The sequence below is a fragment of the Populus trichocarpa genome, chromosome 15 (genome assembly GCF_000002775.5).
Source record: "Populus trichocarpa isolate Nisqually-1 chromosome 15, P.trichocarpa_v4.1, whole genome shotgun sequence".
Classification (NCBI taxonomy): Eukaryota; Viridiplantae; Streptophyta; class Magnoliopsida; order Malpighiales; family Salicaceae; genus Populus; species Populus trichocarpa.
This window is the reverse complement of record NC_037299.2, coordinates 4,209,116-4,225,646: the sequence shown is the minus strand read 5'-3', so window position 1 is coordinate 4,225,646 and position 16,531 is coordinate 4,209,116. Positions and strand designations below refer to the sequence as shown.

Sequence of the window (16,531 nt, the reverse complement as noted above, 5' to 3'; positions counted from 1 at the left end):
TGGAGGATAAAAAAACAATAATGGCAAGATTTCTTAATAGGTTAAATAACGATATTCTGAATGTAGTAGAATTATAATAGTACATTGAATTAGAAGATATGTTATGTAAACCCCAACCCGAAATTTTAAACTAGTGCTAAATGAGGTGATTCTCAACTAAAAAATAATAAAACTAAAAGAAACTTTTTATGATTAGTGGTGAAAGTTCTTGGTAAATTGGTGTAAAATCCTTTAATGAATTAAATTATGAATTTGTGAATGAAAGTATTAATAGTTAGAGTAAAATCATGCTTAATAGCGTAATTTTTAACTAAAAAATAATAAAATTTAAAGAAAATTCATTATGACTAGTGATGAAATTTTTCAAGTGAATTAGAATATATCTCTGATAAAAAAAAGTGACACGCAAAAAATGTTGATGGACTAAGCTTTGATAAAAATTATGCAGGGGATATTTAATGAATGGCATTGTTGTAAATAAGGAAAAATACTTTCTTCCCCTTTAAAAGCCATGAAAGACACCATTTATGGAAGAAAAAAAAGGGAAACTTGAAAATTTCTTTATTTCTTCTTCTTCTTTCTTTCTTGAATTAAATGGCATGGAGATTTTAGTTTAAGGTTTTCCACCTCAAAATCAAAACCAAATTAGTAAACTTTAGATAGAGATTGAAAGTTTAGAAGCCTGAGGAAGAAATGGTTCCATTGGAGGATAAAGAAGATTTTTGATGAATTGTCCATTAAAACTCATTAAAGTGAGTTAGTCATGAGTGATAAGAAGTTTAATTACAAGAATTTTTATTATTTTAGGTAAGGAAATGAAAACCTCTAAATTTGGATTTGTTAGGGTTTATGGTTGATTTAAAAAAAAAGATAATTTGAATGATTCTTTGTTAATTTATGATGCAATAACATGTTTATTATGTAAATTAAAGGAATTTTAGTCGATCATGGGGTTTGCCTAGTTATTGGTTTTAAAAATTAGGGGAATTTTAAAAATTGACTTTGATTTAGGTTGTTTTGGGTTTCTTTATGTTAATGTGATGATTTAATTATAATTTAAAATCAAAATTCTAACTTATTTAACCTCAACGACCCGAGAATGTAAAATATTTGTGTAATCCAATTACCACATGTTTTTAGTAATTTATTCAAGATTATACCAAGATTGTATCTTCATAAAAAAAAATTATTGTTAAAAATAAAAACAAATAGGCTTCTAATAGTCAAGTTCATTTCTTTATTAATCTCTCTCAAATTTTACTTGAGTAGTTGGGTAGCAATTAAACTATAAATTCACTAATTTGAAGTTTGTTTAATATTGTAGTAACAATTGTTTTTTTAAATATTTTTTATTTTAAAAATATTAAAATAATATATAGATTTTTTATTAAAATTTATTTTTAACATTAAAACATTAAAATAATTTAAAAATATAAAAAATTAATTTTTATTAAAACACTTACCAAAAACAAATTCATCCTCTTGCTGTTAGGGCACTCCCAATTAAACCATTTATAGAAAAACCCCTAGCTTTGTTTGACACTGCAGTTTTCATGTTTCTTTGTTCTTTGTTTAATTTTCCTCTTTAACATATTTTGTGCATTCGCATTTTAGGACTTGCGTCATTTGGTTTCGCATTGCATCCTTTATTCAAGTTTGAAAAATAAATAAAAAAAAAATTGCAAAAAAAATTTCATTTAATTTATTTTATATATATATATATATATATATATATATATATATATATTAAAAAAAGGTTATTGTTCAATAGGGTTCTTTATTTTACCTAAAATATTTTTTAATATACAATATTTTACATATAAAATACTTTTTAAATGTTTATCTTGAAATATATTTCATTCTATAAATAAAATATTTTTCAATAATGGTGATGGTAAAATAAAAAACAATAACAATAATGGTGAAATAAAAGAAGGGATGACAATAAAGAAGGCAGTGATGAGGTGATGATAATAATAAAAAAAAAATGAAGATGATCGAGGAAGAGGAGGTGATGGTAGGAAAAAAAGATAATAATTGTAGAAATAAAGAAAAAATGATAGTAAAAAAAGAAAAGATGATAATTATGGTGACGAGACGAAGATTGCAGTTAAAATAATTAAATGAAATCATCAATGAATTATTTTTTATAAAATATTTTATAAAATTTTATGAGATGAAAATATTTTTTAATAAATAAATTAAGTTTAATAATTAATTATAAAATAATTTTTATTGATTAATTTTTGTATAAAATATTTTATAAAAATAAATACATAAAAATATAGTTTTTTAAAAAACACAATAAGATATTTTCCGCAAATCAACCAAAGCCGTTGTGTCATATTCGATATCTTACTTTTGCCACTTGTTTTTTTTTTTTTTTTTTTCTCACGTTTGGGAATCTTGACTTTATTGTACGAGGGAATTTTATATTATTTTACTGTATTTTTAAAATGCAAAAATATTATAACGGGAAGCACGGACCGAGTTATAATGCAACCAACTACATGACCACGATAAAAGGAAGGAAAATAAAGAAAGAACCAAATAGCCACGCCCAATGGCCAATAGCCTGATTGTTTCATCCTCTCCGGCAGCTCTCAGACTCCACTGGGATGTGTTCTTAAGTTTTCGTGGAGAAGACACCCGCCACGGCTTCACCAAAAATCTCTACGATTCATTAAGCAAGCAAGACTTCAGAGTCTTCTTAGATGACTCTGGAATGACTCAGGGAGACGAGATTGCTCCAACTCTGATGGAGGCCATTGAAGATTCAGCCTTATCGATCATTATTCTTTCACCAAGGTATGCCAACTCTCATTGGTGTCTTGAGGAGCTAGCTAGAATATGCGAGTTGAAGAGGCTGATCCTGCCTGTGTTCTACCAAGTTGATCCATCCCATGTTAGGAGACAGAAGGGTCCTCTCGAACAAGATTTTATGAATCACATGGAGAGGTTTGGGGAGGAGAAGGTGGGCAAGTGGAGAGAAGCCATGAATAAAGTTGGTGGTATTTCTGGTTTCGTTTTTGACACCAGGTGATGTATTTCTTCCACACCCTTCTCTTTGGTCCTTTTGTTGTTCTTGGGGGTGGGAAAATACATATAAAGGCCAATGATGCAAACAAAAGATTACGCTGGAGATAACAAAAATTCCAAAAGTGCTAAGGTGATCCACAAATTAGTTGACAGCCTTATAATAATCCTCAGAACATGCATAAATAAAGAATAACAAAAGTTGCAGGTAGATAGAGCTAAAGTTGTAGATTTAATTAAATAAAACCGCAAGTTATAGGAGGCAAATGCATGAAATCTACAGAGGTAAGTAAATCTTATGTTTATATGAAAGTAGGTGCAATATGGTTTTAATTGGCTTTGCAAAGAAAAGCAATGAAAAACTGAAAAAATAATTTATCATAAAAAATATGGAATTTCGCACAAATTTGATGACAAATGAACAAACAATAATCTGACTGTGCAACACATTCCTGCCCAACCGAACAAGACACAATTCAATTCGCATAAACAAAAAAGAGAACGACACACTCAATCTGAAGCCTAATACTCCCCTTTCATTTGAAGCCAAGCCTATCATTAATTAGTTGAAGACAGTCCAAGTTTGTTTGCACAAAACAAACCCCTAAATTCTTTTCCCAACGCCTAGCAAGCATACCCCAACTCATCCAGCTTATACCCCCTTACCCACCCTATATTAACACTCTAAAACACACCAACCCAGATGAACAAAACAGAATCCAAAATGGTGTTGTTCAAAAGAAGAAGGCAATCCAAACTTGCCCTGCACCCAAGCCTAATCATTTGATGGCAAATAACAAAGAATAATCCTATATGCTCTAAACATCAACCATAAAATCAACCATGTTCCCGTCCAAGCCATTCAGAGCAACCCTGCTTCAACAGCAGAATGTTGCTCTGTAAAATCTACCCGGCACAAAAAAAGACAAAAAGTCAATATCCTCCAAGCCACACACACAATAAGCCACATACAGACTTTGACAACCAAGAACCAACATTGGATCAAATGTTTTTGGTACAACAAAGCTACAGACAACATTTGCAGAAAAGGAAAGCCTTATTTGCAGCACACACAGGCAACAATAAAGACCACTTGACAACGTGGACCACAGCCAAACACCAACCCAAACCAGCAAGAAACAATTTTTTTTGAAAAAGCCAGACATACCCCTCAAACAACACCACACATGCAAGCACCAAACAAAAACGGGAAACGAAAAAACAGAAAATGGATTAATAAGACCGAGAAAATCAACACAACAAACAAAATCAAGTGACTGGCAAGGCAAACCAAATCAAGCCAGAGCGAAAAGAAAACAACTCACAATGCAAGACACCAAGGAAAAAACATAAGTAGGCCAACCAAGAACCGATCAAAATCCAACACCTCCCAGTTCAATTTACAGAAATCAGAGCTGCAAACAAGACATTTATTTAAAAAGAAAAACGTTAGAGCAAAAAAGATACATGGAATCCTGAAGCATCATTCAAACCCAAAAAAAAGAAGCGACCACTAAGCAGAAGGACAACAACAAACAATGGAAAGACAAAGCAATAGCTGGGAATTACCCAAACCCCAAAAGAAAAACATGCAGACCCAAAAGATCCGAACGAAAGGAAATTGCAATGACAAACCGACTCTAAAACCATGCGCCCCTTCAGACCCCAAAGAAATGACGTGAAAGAATGGCAAACCAAATGCAAGCAGTAGCATGCCAAACTATTAACAAATAAGAAAATGAAGTGACAGAACATTTCTTTTTAAAATAACAAAATAACTCACCGAAACCAAACCAAATGAGCATAGTGTTTCAATCACAAACCAACAGCCCCCTTGGCAACATAAAAAGGGCAGCAAGATCCCAAGGAACCGAAACCAACAAACCAAAATCTAACTCACCTAAGAACGTCCAATCTAGCCGAGAAAGCGGCAACCCTCCCAATGTAATCGAAGGAAAAAAGGGCCTAGCCAATTGGGTCTTGCATTAAATGCACGATTATGACTGCATGGCATCCTCCCAGAGACAACTCCAGGAAAACAACAGAGCCCAAGTGAAGCAAGAAGCCAACCACCAGCGACTTGCAGCAGGGAGCCGACACCAGAGCCAAATGCAGCTAAATCACAGAAGCACACATCCGAGAAGACGAAGACGCAATGCCAAGCCTGCACACCAACATCCAAGCTATTCTCACAGCAGCAACGATTGTGATTTTTTGCCCCAGCCAAGCCCCTCAGAAAAACATAAACGGAATGCCTCCAAGAAAAAAAAAACACTAAAACCCGATTCTACCTTGGTTCCCACCCTTTTTTTGTTGGCGCAATAAAGTCTCAAATAAAGAAAGGAACCAAAACCTGAAACTACCCCTGCCAACCAGCCTTCAACAACACATAAGCCAAGGACGATTTTGGGATAAAGCACTCAAGATGAACCGTAGCACAATGTTATTTTTAAATTCTTATTGAATTTTATTTGATAAAAATAGTGTTTTTAATTACATATGAAATAAGTTTATTACATGAAATTATACAAGTTGTTTTGCTTCTTAAATTTCATAAATTAACATGCAAATGAGTTTCTTTATAAACATGTCCCACGAACCGAATTAATGCTATAACTCGATCATTTCCCTAGAGTTCTTTTCGTTGTATCTTTAGATATCTTCTATTAATAAAAGCACGCACGCATGATCGTTTTCACTAAAAAAAAAAACTAAGAAAAAAGAAAGAGCTTTAATGAGTTAAGCTTGAGCTTCATTCATGTAGAAAGTGAGCTTTAATAATGGATTCACATTAGCTAGTTAATTGGTCTTTACAAGGAAGGCCGAAGCCTGTTGCAACTTAACTTTTGGGTGGAACCTGGGATTTCCAATAGCGTTAAAGAGAATTCCAGTTTTAAGCAGCAACTCATGGGATTTACTACCATGGCCAAGGATCCTATCATTGCAATTATGTAGAGTTATCACTTTTGTAGGAAAACACAGCCAACTCTGCTAATTGTTCACCTTACCAAAGCTTTATATATTATTTTATTACAGATCAGAAGATCAGTTGATTCGGCGTTTGGGGAATAGGATTTTGACAGAATTGAGAAAAACCCCGGTGGGTATAGCTAATTATACCGTTGGACTGGATTCCCGTGTAGAAGGCTTCAAGAAGAGGTTCATAGATGATAAATCAAATCGCGTTCAAGTTCTGGGACTTCATGGTATGGGCGGGATTGGTAAAACAACTCTTGCCACAGCTCTCTTCAATAAACTTGTGGGTCATTTTGAGAGTCGTAGTTTCATCTTGAACGTTAAAGATATTTCTAAAGAAGATGGTGGTCTAGTAAAACTGCAGAACAAACTTCTTCGTGATCTTTCCCCAAACTGGCCTCTTGTAAATAATATTGATAAAGGTGTTGCCGCAATCAAAATGTTGGTTCATGAGAAGCGGGTACTAATTGTCTTAGATGATGTGGATGATGTAAGCGAACTGAATGCACTAGCAGGGAATAGAAGCTGGTACGGTGAAGGAAGTCGAGTTATTGTTACAACAAGAAACAAAGCTGTTCTAGCTGAACACCTTGTCAATGAATTTTACGACGTTAGAGAGTTAGGTTACCCGGAAGCCTTACAACTTTTTAGTTATCATGCACTCAGAAAAGATAAACCCACAGAAGAATACATGAATATATCCAAGGAGATTGTGTCACTCACAGGAGGACTGCCTCTGGCTTTGGAAGTGTTTGGTTCTACTTTGTTTAATGAGAGAGGGTTAAATAGATGGGAAGATGCCCTGAAAAAACTGCAACGAATAAGGCCACATAATCTTCAGGATGTGTTACAAATAAGTTATGATGAGTTGGATGAAGATGAAAAGCATGTCTTCCTTGATATTGCTTGCTTCTTTATTAAAATGGGAATGAAAAGAGAGGAAGCAATTGATATTTTGAAGGGTTGTGGCTTTAGTGCTGAGACAGTCATCACAGTTCTGACATCAAAATGTCTCATTAAAATTCGTGAAGATGATGAATTATGGATGCATGATCAACTCAGAGACATGGGAAGACAAATTGTTCAACATGAAAACCTTGCAGATCCCGGAGGGCGTAGTAGGCTATGGGATCGCGGTGAAATCATGTCAACGCTGATGCGCAAGAAGGTGCAACTCATTACTTTATACATACACATTCATCCTCGTTTTTTTCATAGCTTTTAAAAGCTCAATATATAACTAAAGGTTGAGATTTACCCCCACATCAGTAGATCAGATGATGGTAAGACTGATAGGTTCCTACTAGGCTGAAGTTAGGGGTTTGATCCATCCAGTCCATGAGTTTGCACCTAAGGTGAGCTCCGAGGACTCGGCCTAGGTCATTAAAAGGTATTTTTGGAGGGTGGGGGTGTTTAAGCCGGTGGCCCATATTAATATTTTCATGGGTGAAATTTATAATATTATTTATATATGAATAGTTTCATCAACTCAATAATGTTTCTCTGTAAATATTATTGTGGGTGTATGTTAACATATAAGATTTGTTCATTACCTTTTTTTTTTTTTGCCAACAATTTCATTATATATATTATGTATTTTCTTATCAATATATTCTATGTTCTAAATAATTGTTTAACCTTAACCACTTTTGATAGAGCATTCTAAATATTAATATAATATCTTGATAAGTAATATATATGTACTATCGAAGAGTAACGAAGTGAGGTCATTTAATTAGTTTTTCATGAGTCTCGTAACAAAATTGTTCTGCCTTCTTTCAAACCGAAAAATGCTTTCATTTCTTTCATAGGAAAATGGATTTTGTTTCCAAGTGATTCAATCGGGAAAAATATGTGATTCTTCGCAAACTTTAAGGTGTTTAATTTTTATTTTCCTAGATTGTTTGTGCTCTTTTTTTCCTTACAGTACTATAAAATGTCGGATTAGGATTTTTTATGTTCATTTTGAAAAATGTTTGATTTTGAATTCAGTAATTATGATTAGGCGAGAGCAATAAAATAATAAAAAAGTTGAGTTATTATTATTTTTTATGAATCAAATCATGTTCATCCAATTTAAATTCTGAAAGAAACATGAGATCTGAATCTTTGTTTCCAATCTTATTCTGGAATGTCTTCCTTTAATGACTGTCAACAGGGAACAGAAATTGTACATGGTATAGTTATGGACTTTGAAAAGAAAAATGTACGAGAACTCGACGGATTGAAAAGTGTAAGATTTTTCTTCGGCAAGGACAAGAGGATGGAGAGATGATACTTGACACTGAAGGCTTGAAATCAATGGTTAATCTGAGACTGCTGCAAATCAATCATGCAAAACTGCAAGGGAAGTTCAAGAATTTTCCTGCTGGCCTGAAGTGGCTTCAGTGGAAAAATTGTCCAATGAAAAATCTTCCTTCTGATTATGCTCTTCATGAGCTAGCTGTGCTTGATCTTTCAGAGAGTAGAATTGAACGAGTTTGGGGTTGGACCAGTAACAAGGTATGATTTGGTTATCTAGTACATATAATGGCTTAAAAGAAAATGTTAAATAACTATCAGGTCTCCCTGTTTCAATCATGCCAAAGGGAGATTTGTTTTGGAATCCTATCCAACATATATGATCTTATTTTGCTATTTTACAACATGATGATGTGTGTGCGCACACGTACATTTACATGGTAGGCTCTTCATGAGGTATTGTTTTATTGAAACCACATAGTGAGTTTTGTCCTGAAAAGATACCTCTTAGAGAAAGAGAGGTTGAACCTTGTGCTTATAAGCGTTGAAGGCCCTCGTCTCCTAGCCGATATGGGATAGTGACATCATCATAGCTCCCAAACAAGGGACTTGGATAGTCGTACATGGCTGACGTATCTACAGATAACACTAATGATAATGTGTGTCAACACTCGCACATAGTAGACCCTCTAAGAGCATCTCCAATGCAAAATGCTATTTTGAAAAACTAAATTGATAAAATAGCATTTTGAATAGTGTAAATATAGCTTTTTTTACCATATCTATTCCAATGGAAAAAAGCCATTTGAAGAGCCATTTATATTGGAGTGGAAGAAACAAGTGTCTTATTATTTCTTAATAAATTTGATGTTATTTTTTTTTCCACATGACTATATTTAATTGGTTTATTTTTTAGTGGCCCCACTTTGTTGGTTTTGGCTCTTTGAAGAGATATGTAGGAATAACATTTGTGGGAGAAAAAAGCTATTTTAGCATTTTGTTTGGCTTTCCCCTTGGAGTGTGCAAAACAAGCAAAGAAAAGCCAAAATATTAGTTTTTTATTTTTAGCTATCCATTTGGCTTCTCCATTGGAGATGCTCTAAGAGGTATTGTCCTACTAGAACTACATAGTGAGTTTTGTCCTGAAAAGATGCCTCTTGGAAAGAAATTGAACCTTGTGCTTATAAAAAATCAAGACCCTCGTCTCCTAGCTGATATAGAATAATGTCATCATCACAATTCTTTTGAATTCATTCTAGTATTTGCAATCTGTCCCTTATGGAAAATGATCTCGTTTTCCTCTTAGTAACTCATGTTTGCTACTTAAAATTCATCGTTGTAGGTGGCCAAGAACTTGATGGTTATGGATCTTCACCGTTGCTATAATCTTGTGGCTTGTCCTGATTTATCTGGATGTAAAAACTTGGAAAAACTTAATCTCGAGGGTTGCATTCGGCTAACTAAGGTTCACAAATCAGTGGGGAATGCAAGGACATTACTTCAGTTGAACTTGAATGATTGCTCAAACCTTGTTGAATTTCCAAGTGATGTATCTGGGCTAAAAGTTCTTCAGAACCTCAATCTCTCTAACTGTCCAAAGTTAAAAGAATTGCCACAGGAAATAGGCAGCATGTATTCCTTAAAACAACTTCTTGTTGATAAAACTGCTATATCAGTGCTGCCCGAATCTATTTTCCGCCTTACAAAACTGGAGAAGCTTAGTTTAAATGGATGCCAAAACACTTGGGAAACCTGATTTCTCTGAAGGAACTTTCTCTCAATCAATCTGCAGTAGAAGAACTCCCTGATTCTGTCGGATCTTTGTCAAACCTTGAGAAACTAAGTTTGATGTGGTGTCAATCACTTACTGCGATTCCTGAATCTGTTGGCAATCTCCAGTTATTGACCGAAGTTTCCATCAATAGGAGTGCAATCAAGGAATTACCTCCTGCAATCGGTTCATTACCTTATTTAAAAACATTATTAGCTGGAGGGTGTGGTTCCCTGAGCAAATTACCTGATTCCATTGGAGGACTAGCTTCTATCAGCGAACTTGAGCTAGATGAGACATCAATCTCACATCTTCCAGAGCAGATTGGTGGTTTGAAAATGATTGAGAAGCTTTACATGAGGAAGTGTACATCTCTTAGATCTTTGCCAGAATCAATTGGGAGCATGTTGAGTCTTACTACCTTAGACTTGTTTGGTTCTAACATTATTGAGTTGCCTGAATCCCTCGGGATGCTGGAAAACCTTGTGATGTTGAGATTACATCAGTGTAGAAAGCTCCAAAAGCTTCCAGTTTCTATTGGGAAGTTGAAGTCTTTATGCCACTTGTTAATGGAGAAGACAGCTGTTACAGTACTACCTGAAAGTTTTGGAAAGCTCTCTAACTTAATGATATTGAAAATGCGAAAAGAGCCACTTGAATCTCCCAGCACACAGGAGCAATTGGTTGTCCTCCCAAGTTCCTTCTTCGAGCTATCCTTGCTAGAAGAACTAAATGCCCGTGCTTGGAGAATATCAGGTAAAATTCCTGATGATTTTGAGAAACTGTCATCATTAGAGATCCTGGATCTTGGCCATAACAATTTCAGCAGTCTTCCATCTAGTTTATGTGGCCTTTCTCTTCTAAGGGAGCTTCACTTGCCCCACTGCGAAGAACTTGAGTCTCTCCCTCCGCTTCCTTCAAGCTTAGAAGAAGTGGATGTTTCCAACTGCTTTGCATTGGAAACTATGTCGGATGTTTCAAACTTGGGAAGCTTAACGTTGCTGAACATGACAAATTGCGAGAAAGTGGTGGATATTCCTGGCATTGAATGCTTGAAATCCTTGAAACGGTTATATATGAGCAATTGCAAGGCATGCTCCTTGAAAGTAAAGAGAAGGCTATCCAAGGTTCTCTATCTTGTACCTATATGTGCCAGTTTTAGAGTAACAAGGTTTTGCCTCTTACTTTTTTCTTTCTTTCTTTTTCATTATTATTATAGGTTTGCTTGAGGAATATACGCAACCTAAGCATGCCTGGGAGCAAAATCCCAGATTGGTTTTCTCAAGAAGACGTAAAATTTTCAGAGCGAAGAAACCGTGAAATCAAAGCTGTGATTATAGGTGTCGTTGTCTCTCTCGACTGTCAGATACCAGAGCACTTGAGATATTTCCCAGTTGTACCAGACATTCAGGTCAATCTACTGGATCAGAATAAACCTATTTTCAGCACCACATTGTACTTAAAGGGAATACCAAAGACTCATGAAGATCAAATCCACTTATGTCGATATTCACATTTCAATCCATTGGTTTCAATGCTGAAAGATGGCTCTGAGATACAGGTAAGAAAGCGAAAACCACATGTGATTGAAGGGGTGGAGCTGAAGAAATGTGGAATTCATTTGGTTTATGAAAATGACGATTATTATGGTGGAAATGAAGAATCCTTGGATGAAAGTCAGCAATCTGTATCACAAAAACTGGCCAATTTTTTCAATTCATAAGAGGAAGATAGCCAAGTTTGTTGAAGTTGAAAAACAAAGTGAAGATTTTGAAGGTAATGAATGATATAGCAGTTCATCAAGTATGCGATTTAAGTTACTTCTTTACTTCCTGCTCATATGCTTTTAGCTGATCTAATGCTTGTACCTTTTTGTGAACATGCAGCATTTCGAAGATCTTCTAAATGATATAGCAGTTCATCAAATATGGCTTGGAGGATGCTGGACAGGTCTTGGTTACGTACTGGGAGACAAGTTATAAAGCCAAGAGAGCTTCTCTGCTTGTTGGCTATTTTATTTGTGGCTGGATTGGGGAGCATATCACAATCATTATCGGCATAGAGTTCTGATTTCCTCGGGAATTAGTTTATGGATTATATGTGTTTGTTGTCCATGCTGATCTTATTTTATTATCTTATTTAATTTCATTTATGTTTTATATGGTCGACGAAAAAGTAATTGAGTGCAAATTTCTCCTTCCAGTTTTAAACTATTTTATAAAACAAGATATTTATTTATTGATATTTGTTTAATGTAAGTGTTATTTTTTTATTTAGTTAATTTGTTTATGTGTTTGGACTTGGTCTTGTTTATTTATTTAATATTTAGTATTATCATTTCAGTTTCTATAATGATTATTATTGTTACTGGTTTATTTCCCAATTATCCATTTTTAAATAAAAAAAGTCATTGTCATTTATTCAAAATCTATCTTTTCATTATATAGATAGATTAGAACAAATGGTTTTAGTTCATTCATCATTATTTTCATTATTTTTCCTTTATTCTTCTTCGAAATCAATTCCATTCAATTTTAATGTTCAAATATTGAGTAGGATTTTTAGTACTTTATCATATACAAATATAAAATGTTTTTAGAAAACCTATAATTGAGTCTCAAACTAAAAGTTTATTGGATAGTGTTTACAAAATCTCAATTATTTTCGTGACCTGGACTGAATTGAAAACCACTTCAAATTGAACTGGCTCGGTTCGGTTAAAGTCAGATTTTTTGTGTAAAAAATAGTAAACCTAGCACAACAAAAATGGGCATTTTTTTTAATAATGAACCTATATTAAATTGGGTTTTAACAATATATTGTTGGGTTTAACTTGTTTGTTGGCTTTTTAATAAAACTTTTTTTATGAGGCCTTTTAACAAATCCAGCCTTACTCTATTATTAAATTGGGAATTCAATTTAAAAGGAACTTAATTAGACATTTGCATTCTTTTTCCTCACCTAACCAAATCACCTTTACTATTATGTTGAGCCTTCTCTTTTTTCTTTATAGGTGTCATAACTTATTTTTGGGTTCTTCCCCCAAATTTACCTTTTCCTTTCAAAATAAAAATAATAAAAAAAAGCAATAATAACAAGAAAACTAGTAACTTGGCAAAAAAAGGCCGAGAAAGGTTTGAAATATGTAGAATAATCAAGCTGAAATTTTAGATGGAATTATGAACCTTATCACATTTCATTGTACTCAAGACTAAAGAGACAATGTAGATTTAAAGTAAAATTAAATGATTATTGGAAGAATCCATATAAAACTTAAGTTCAGGGACTTAATTAGACTTTTAATAAGCCAATTTGATTTAATTATAAGCCAAATTAAAAGTTTAATTATGTTTAAAAAATAATTTAGGTCAAATTAAAAAATTTAATTAGGTGCAAGGACTTAATTATACTTTTAATGGGTCATATTAATTTTATTAGAGACTTAGTTGGTGAAACATCAACTTTAGGAGGCCAATTTAGGCCTAATTGAGAAGATTAAAATTTTAGAGGATCAAATTTAATTTTTACAAAGTTAATTGGTTGAAATCATGGACAAAATTGCAAGAAAATCAAAGTTTATGGTTAATTAAGGGTTAAATTAAAGAAATTCATAACCAAGGATATTTTTTAGAAAGACGTTAAACTCTGAGAACTCAATTTGTTTAAAACAGGGGTAAAATTGAAGCAAATTAAAAGTTTAATGGTCAATTGAGGTTAATTTACATAAATTCAAAATCAATGACCAAAATAAAAAAGATGTTGAAATTCAAGGTTGGTATTGGAGTTCCGCAAGGCTAAAATCACATAAATTTAAAAGTTTGAAGTCAATTAGGGATGCAATTAAAAGAAATCAAAAGCTGAAGGATTAAATTAAACTTTAGTCAAATCCTAATTAAAACCCTAAGAAAATCAAAATGATGCCGGTACGTTTTGACCATAACAGTTTGTTTTGGTACAAAATGACGTTCTTTTAACTAGCACAAAAAAAAAAGATATGCTAGACGACTTGTCATCTTGCTACTGTTCATCATTTTCCCCCCTGTAAATCTTCTCTCATCCATTGCATGCCGAACGTGAATTCACATTCTGCAATAGTGAAAATAATTAACATAGTCACTAGGTTAGGCTAATGATCATGTAACGTGGGTGGGCTGGACTCGTTTCAGCCAGCCCACATGGCTGAGTTGGGTCTAGCTCATTAAAAAGAGAGAAAGGATTGTTGGGCCTTCAGTGGGCCCAAACCATTCCAATCGGGTTGGACTTGGGCCTCGGGTGCATCCAGCCCATTTTAAAAAAATATAATAATAAAAAAATTAGAAAGATCATTTTTAAAATTATTTGTGGGATAATCATGTGTTTTTTCCCCCAATAATTTTGTCTAGTATCGGGTCGTAGACTTACACCATTAGATACAGACCCAATATAAAAAATATATGATTTTTCTCAAAAAATTAAAAAAATAAACTTTATTTTCAAAAACAATTTTTTTTTTTTGTTTTCATGCATACGACCAAATCCTAAAGTTTTTTCATGCATATTTTCTAAAAAGATAATATCATATTTTTATCATGTTTTAAGAAATGCAAAAAAAAAATATCGTCACCGGTTTATGATTATCTATTAGAATTTGATAAAAATAAAAAAAATCCCATAACAATTAGTTTGTTATTTGGAATGTTAGGAATTAGCTATATCCTGAAGATAAATACGATGATAAATCTAGGTCTTAGAACAGTTAGGATTTAATCCAATACGGTAGAGATTTCCTAACAAAAAAAGATCCACCTTAAACCTTAGATGAGATCAATGGATAGAAACAGGATCTAAAAAAATAATCAATCAACAATGCAACTTATCTTAGATATGATATACCGGGGGTGATGCATCTTTCTCTTGTACAACTAGTCCCCTCACCTAAACTCTCACAAACCATTAGGTTTCCGAGTGATCATAATACTAGGTGACAACTCTTGAACCCTATAATTATAATTTTATGATTAAACCCAAAACCTCCTTTCAATTCCAAGAGGCTACTCCGTCATTCGATGCCCTGCACGTCATGACAAAAAATGTACACAATAAATTTTTGTCCAATTAAAAAAACCATGCACTAGGGAAATATGAGCACCTCAAATTAACAGAGGTGTTAACATTTCTTACCGTGCAAATATATTAACATATTAGCAAACCTAATAAGAATAAATTTAAATGAGAGGAAATTAAATAAAAAAATCTAGCAACAATAGCATCTAGAAAATCCAGTAACAATAAAAGCTAAACAATCCTACAAGGTTATGATATAAAAACACTAGCAAATTAGTAAGAAGTAGTAATCAACAACTGAATCTAAGTAATCAACAACAACTGAAACTTTCAAAAAGCAAAGTCCATGGCCCATAAATGACCATTGAAATTGTGTTGATCCAAAAATTGGATCGTTGTACCTAAACGTTACAATGAAAAATGCTATCTTAATAAAATATTTCATTGAAAACTAGTTTATCATAAAAGACAAGATTCAAAGAATATCAATGACTTCTTTTTAAATACTATGACTAGTTATGTCTTTTCAAAGGAAAATAAAATAAAAGGGGAGAGAAGAAATACTAAAATGCATATATGTAGACTATAGATAGAATTTTATAAAAAAAACTAGAAATATTAAAACATGTAGAGACTTTGTAATGAAAACAATAATATGGAAGAATAAAATCAATCTCATGATTTGCAACCGCTAATAGGAGATTTGATCTAACCATTTGTGACCCTATATAATGTTGAGCAAGAAATCCCATTTGTCTAGCATAGTTGACAATGGGAAAGACTTGAAAACAATAAACATAAATGTTAAGAAGTAAAAATCAAATTGCTCATGCAATAAATTTAAGGATATATAACTATATCTTAATAAAATGAGGTACAAAATATATATATTCCCATTTAGATCTGTGACCCATAAAAATTAAAAATCAAATACAATACAAAATACTCTATAATTTTTAATTGTTTTTTATTAAAAACCTAGTAGTTTCATATGGCCAAGAAAAGGACCTTACATCATACATCATTGTATAATTTTGATAAATCCACAAAAGCTTCCCTACTAGTACCATATCCACCCTCACTTGCTTTTGATTGATATGATTTTTTAAGGATCTCTCATTCTTCCAAGTCAACTTCTCTTTTCAAGAGAGATTTCTTCACATGCTTAACAACTTCTCATTCAAAAATTACCTTTGGAGGGAGGTGGTATTAAGCCTATCTAAATATCAAACCAAGTATTGATGAAACATATTTCAATATACAGAATGAAAGAATAAAGAGATGAAAAGTACCTTTGAAGTTTTGATAGTCTTAATCACATATCTGATCCTTCCACTACACCATATCACCAAATGAAAATCCAAAGTTTGGTTCATTGGATTCATACATTCATAATACTATCCTATAAGATTTGCAAGGTCGGTTAGCAAACAAAAATTCTAAAACAAAATAGTTGACTTTTAA

At 33.0% G+C, this 16,531-nt stretch overlaps 1 pseudogene; it reads left to right on the top strand.

Moving 5' to 3' along the window:
- Window positions 1-2,539: 2,539 nt before the first annotated feature.
- On the top strand, window positions 2,540-12,300 carry LOC7475656 (disease resistance protein RPV1-like; annotated as a pseudogene).
- Window positions 12,301-16,531: the final 4,231 nt, after the last annotated feature.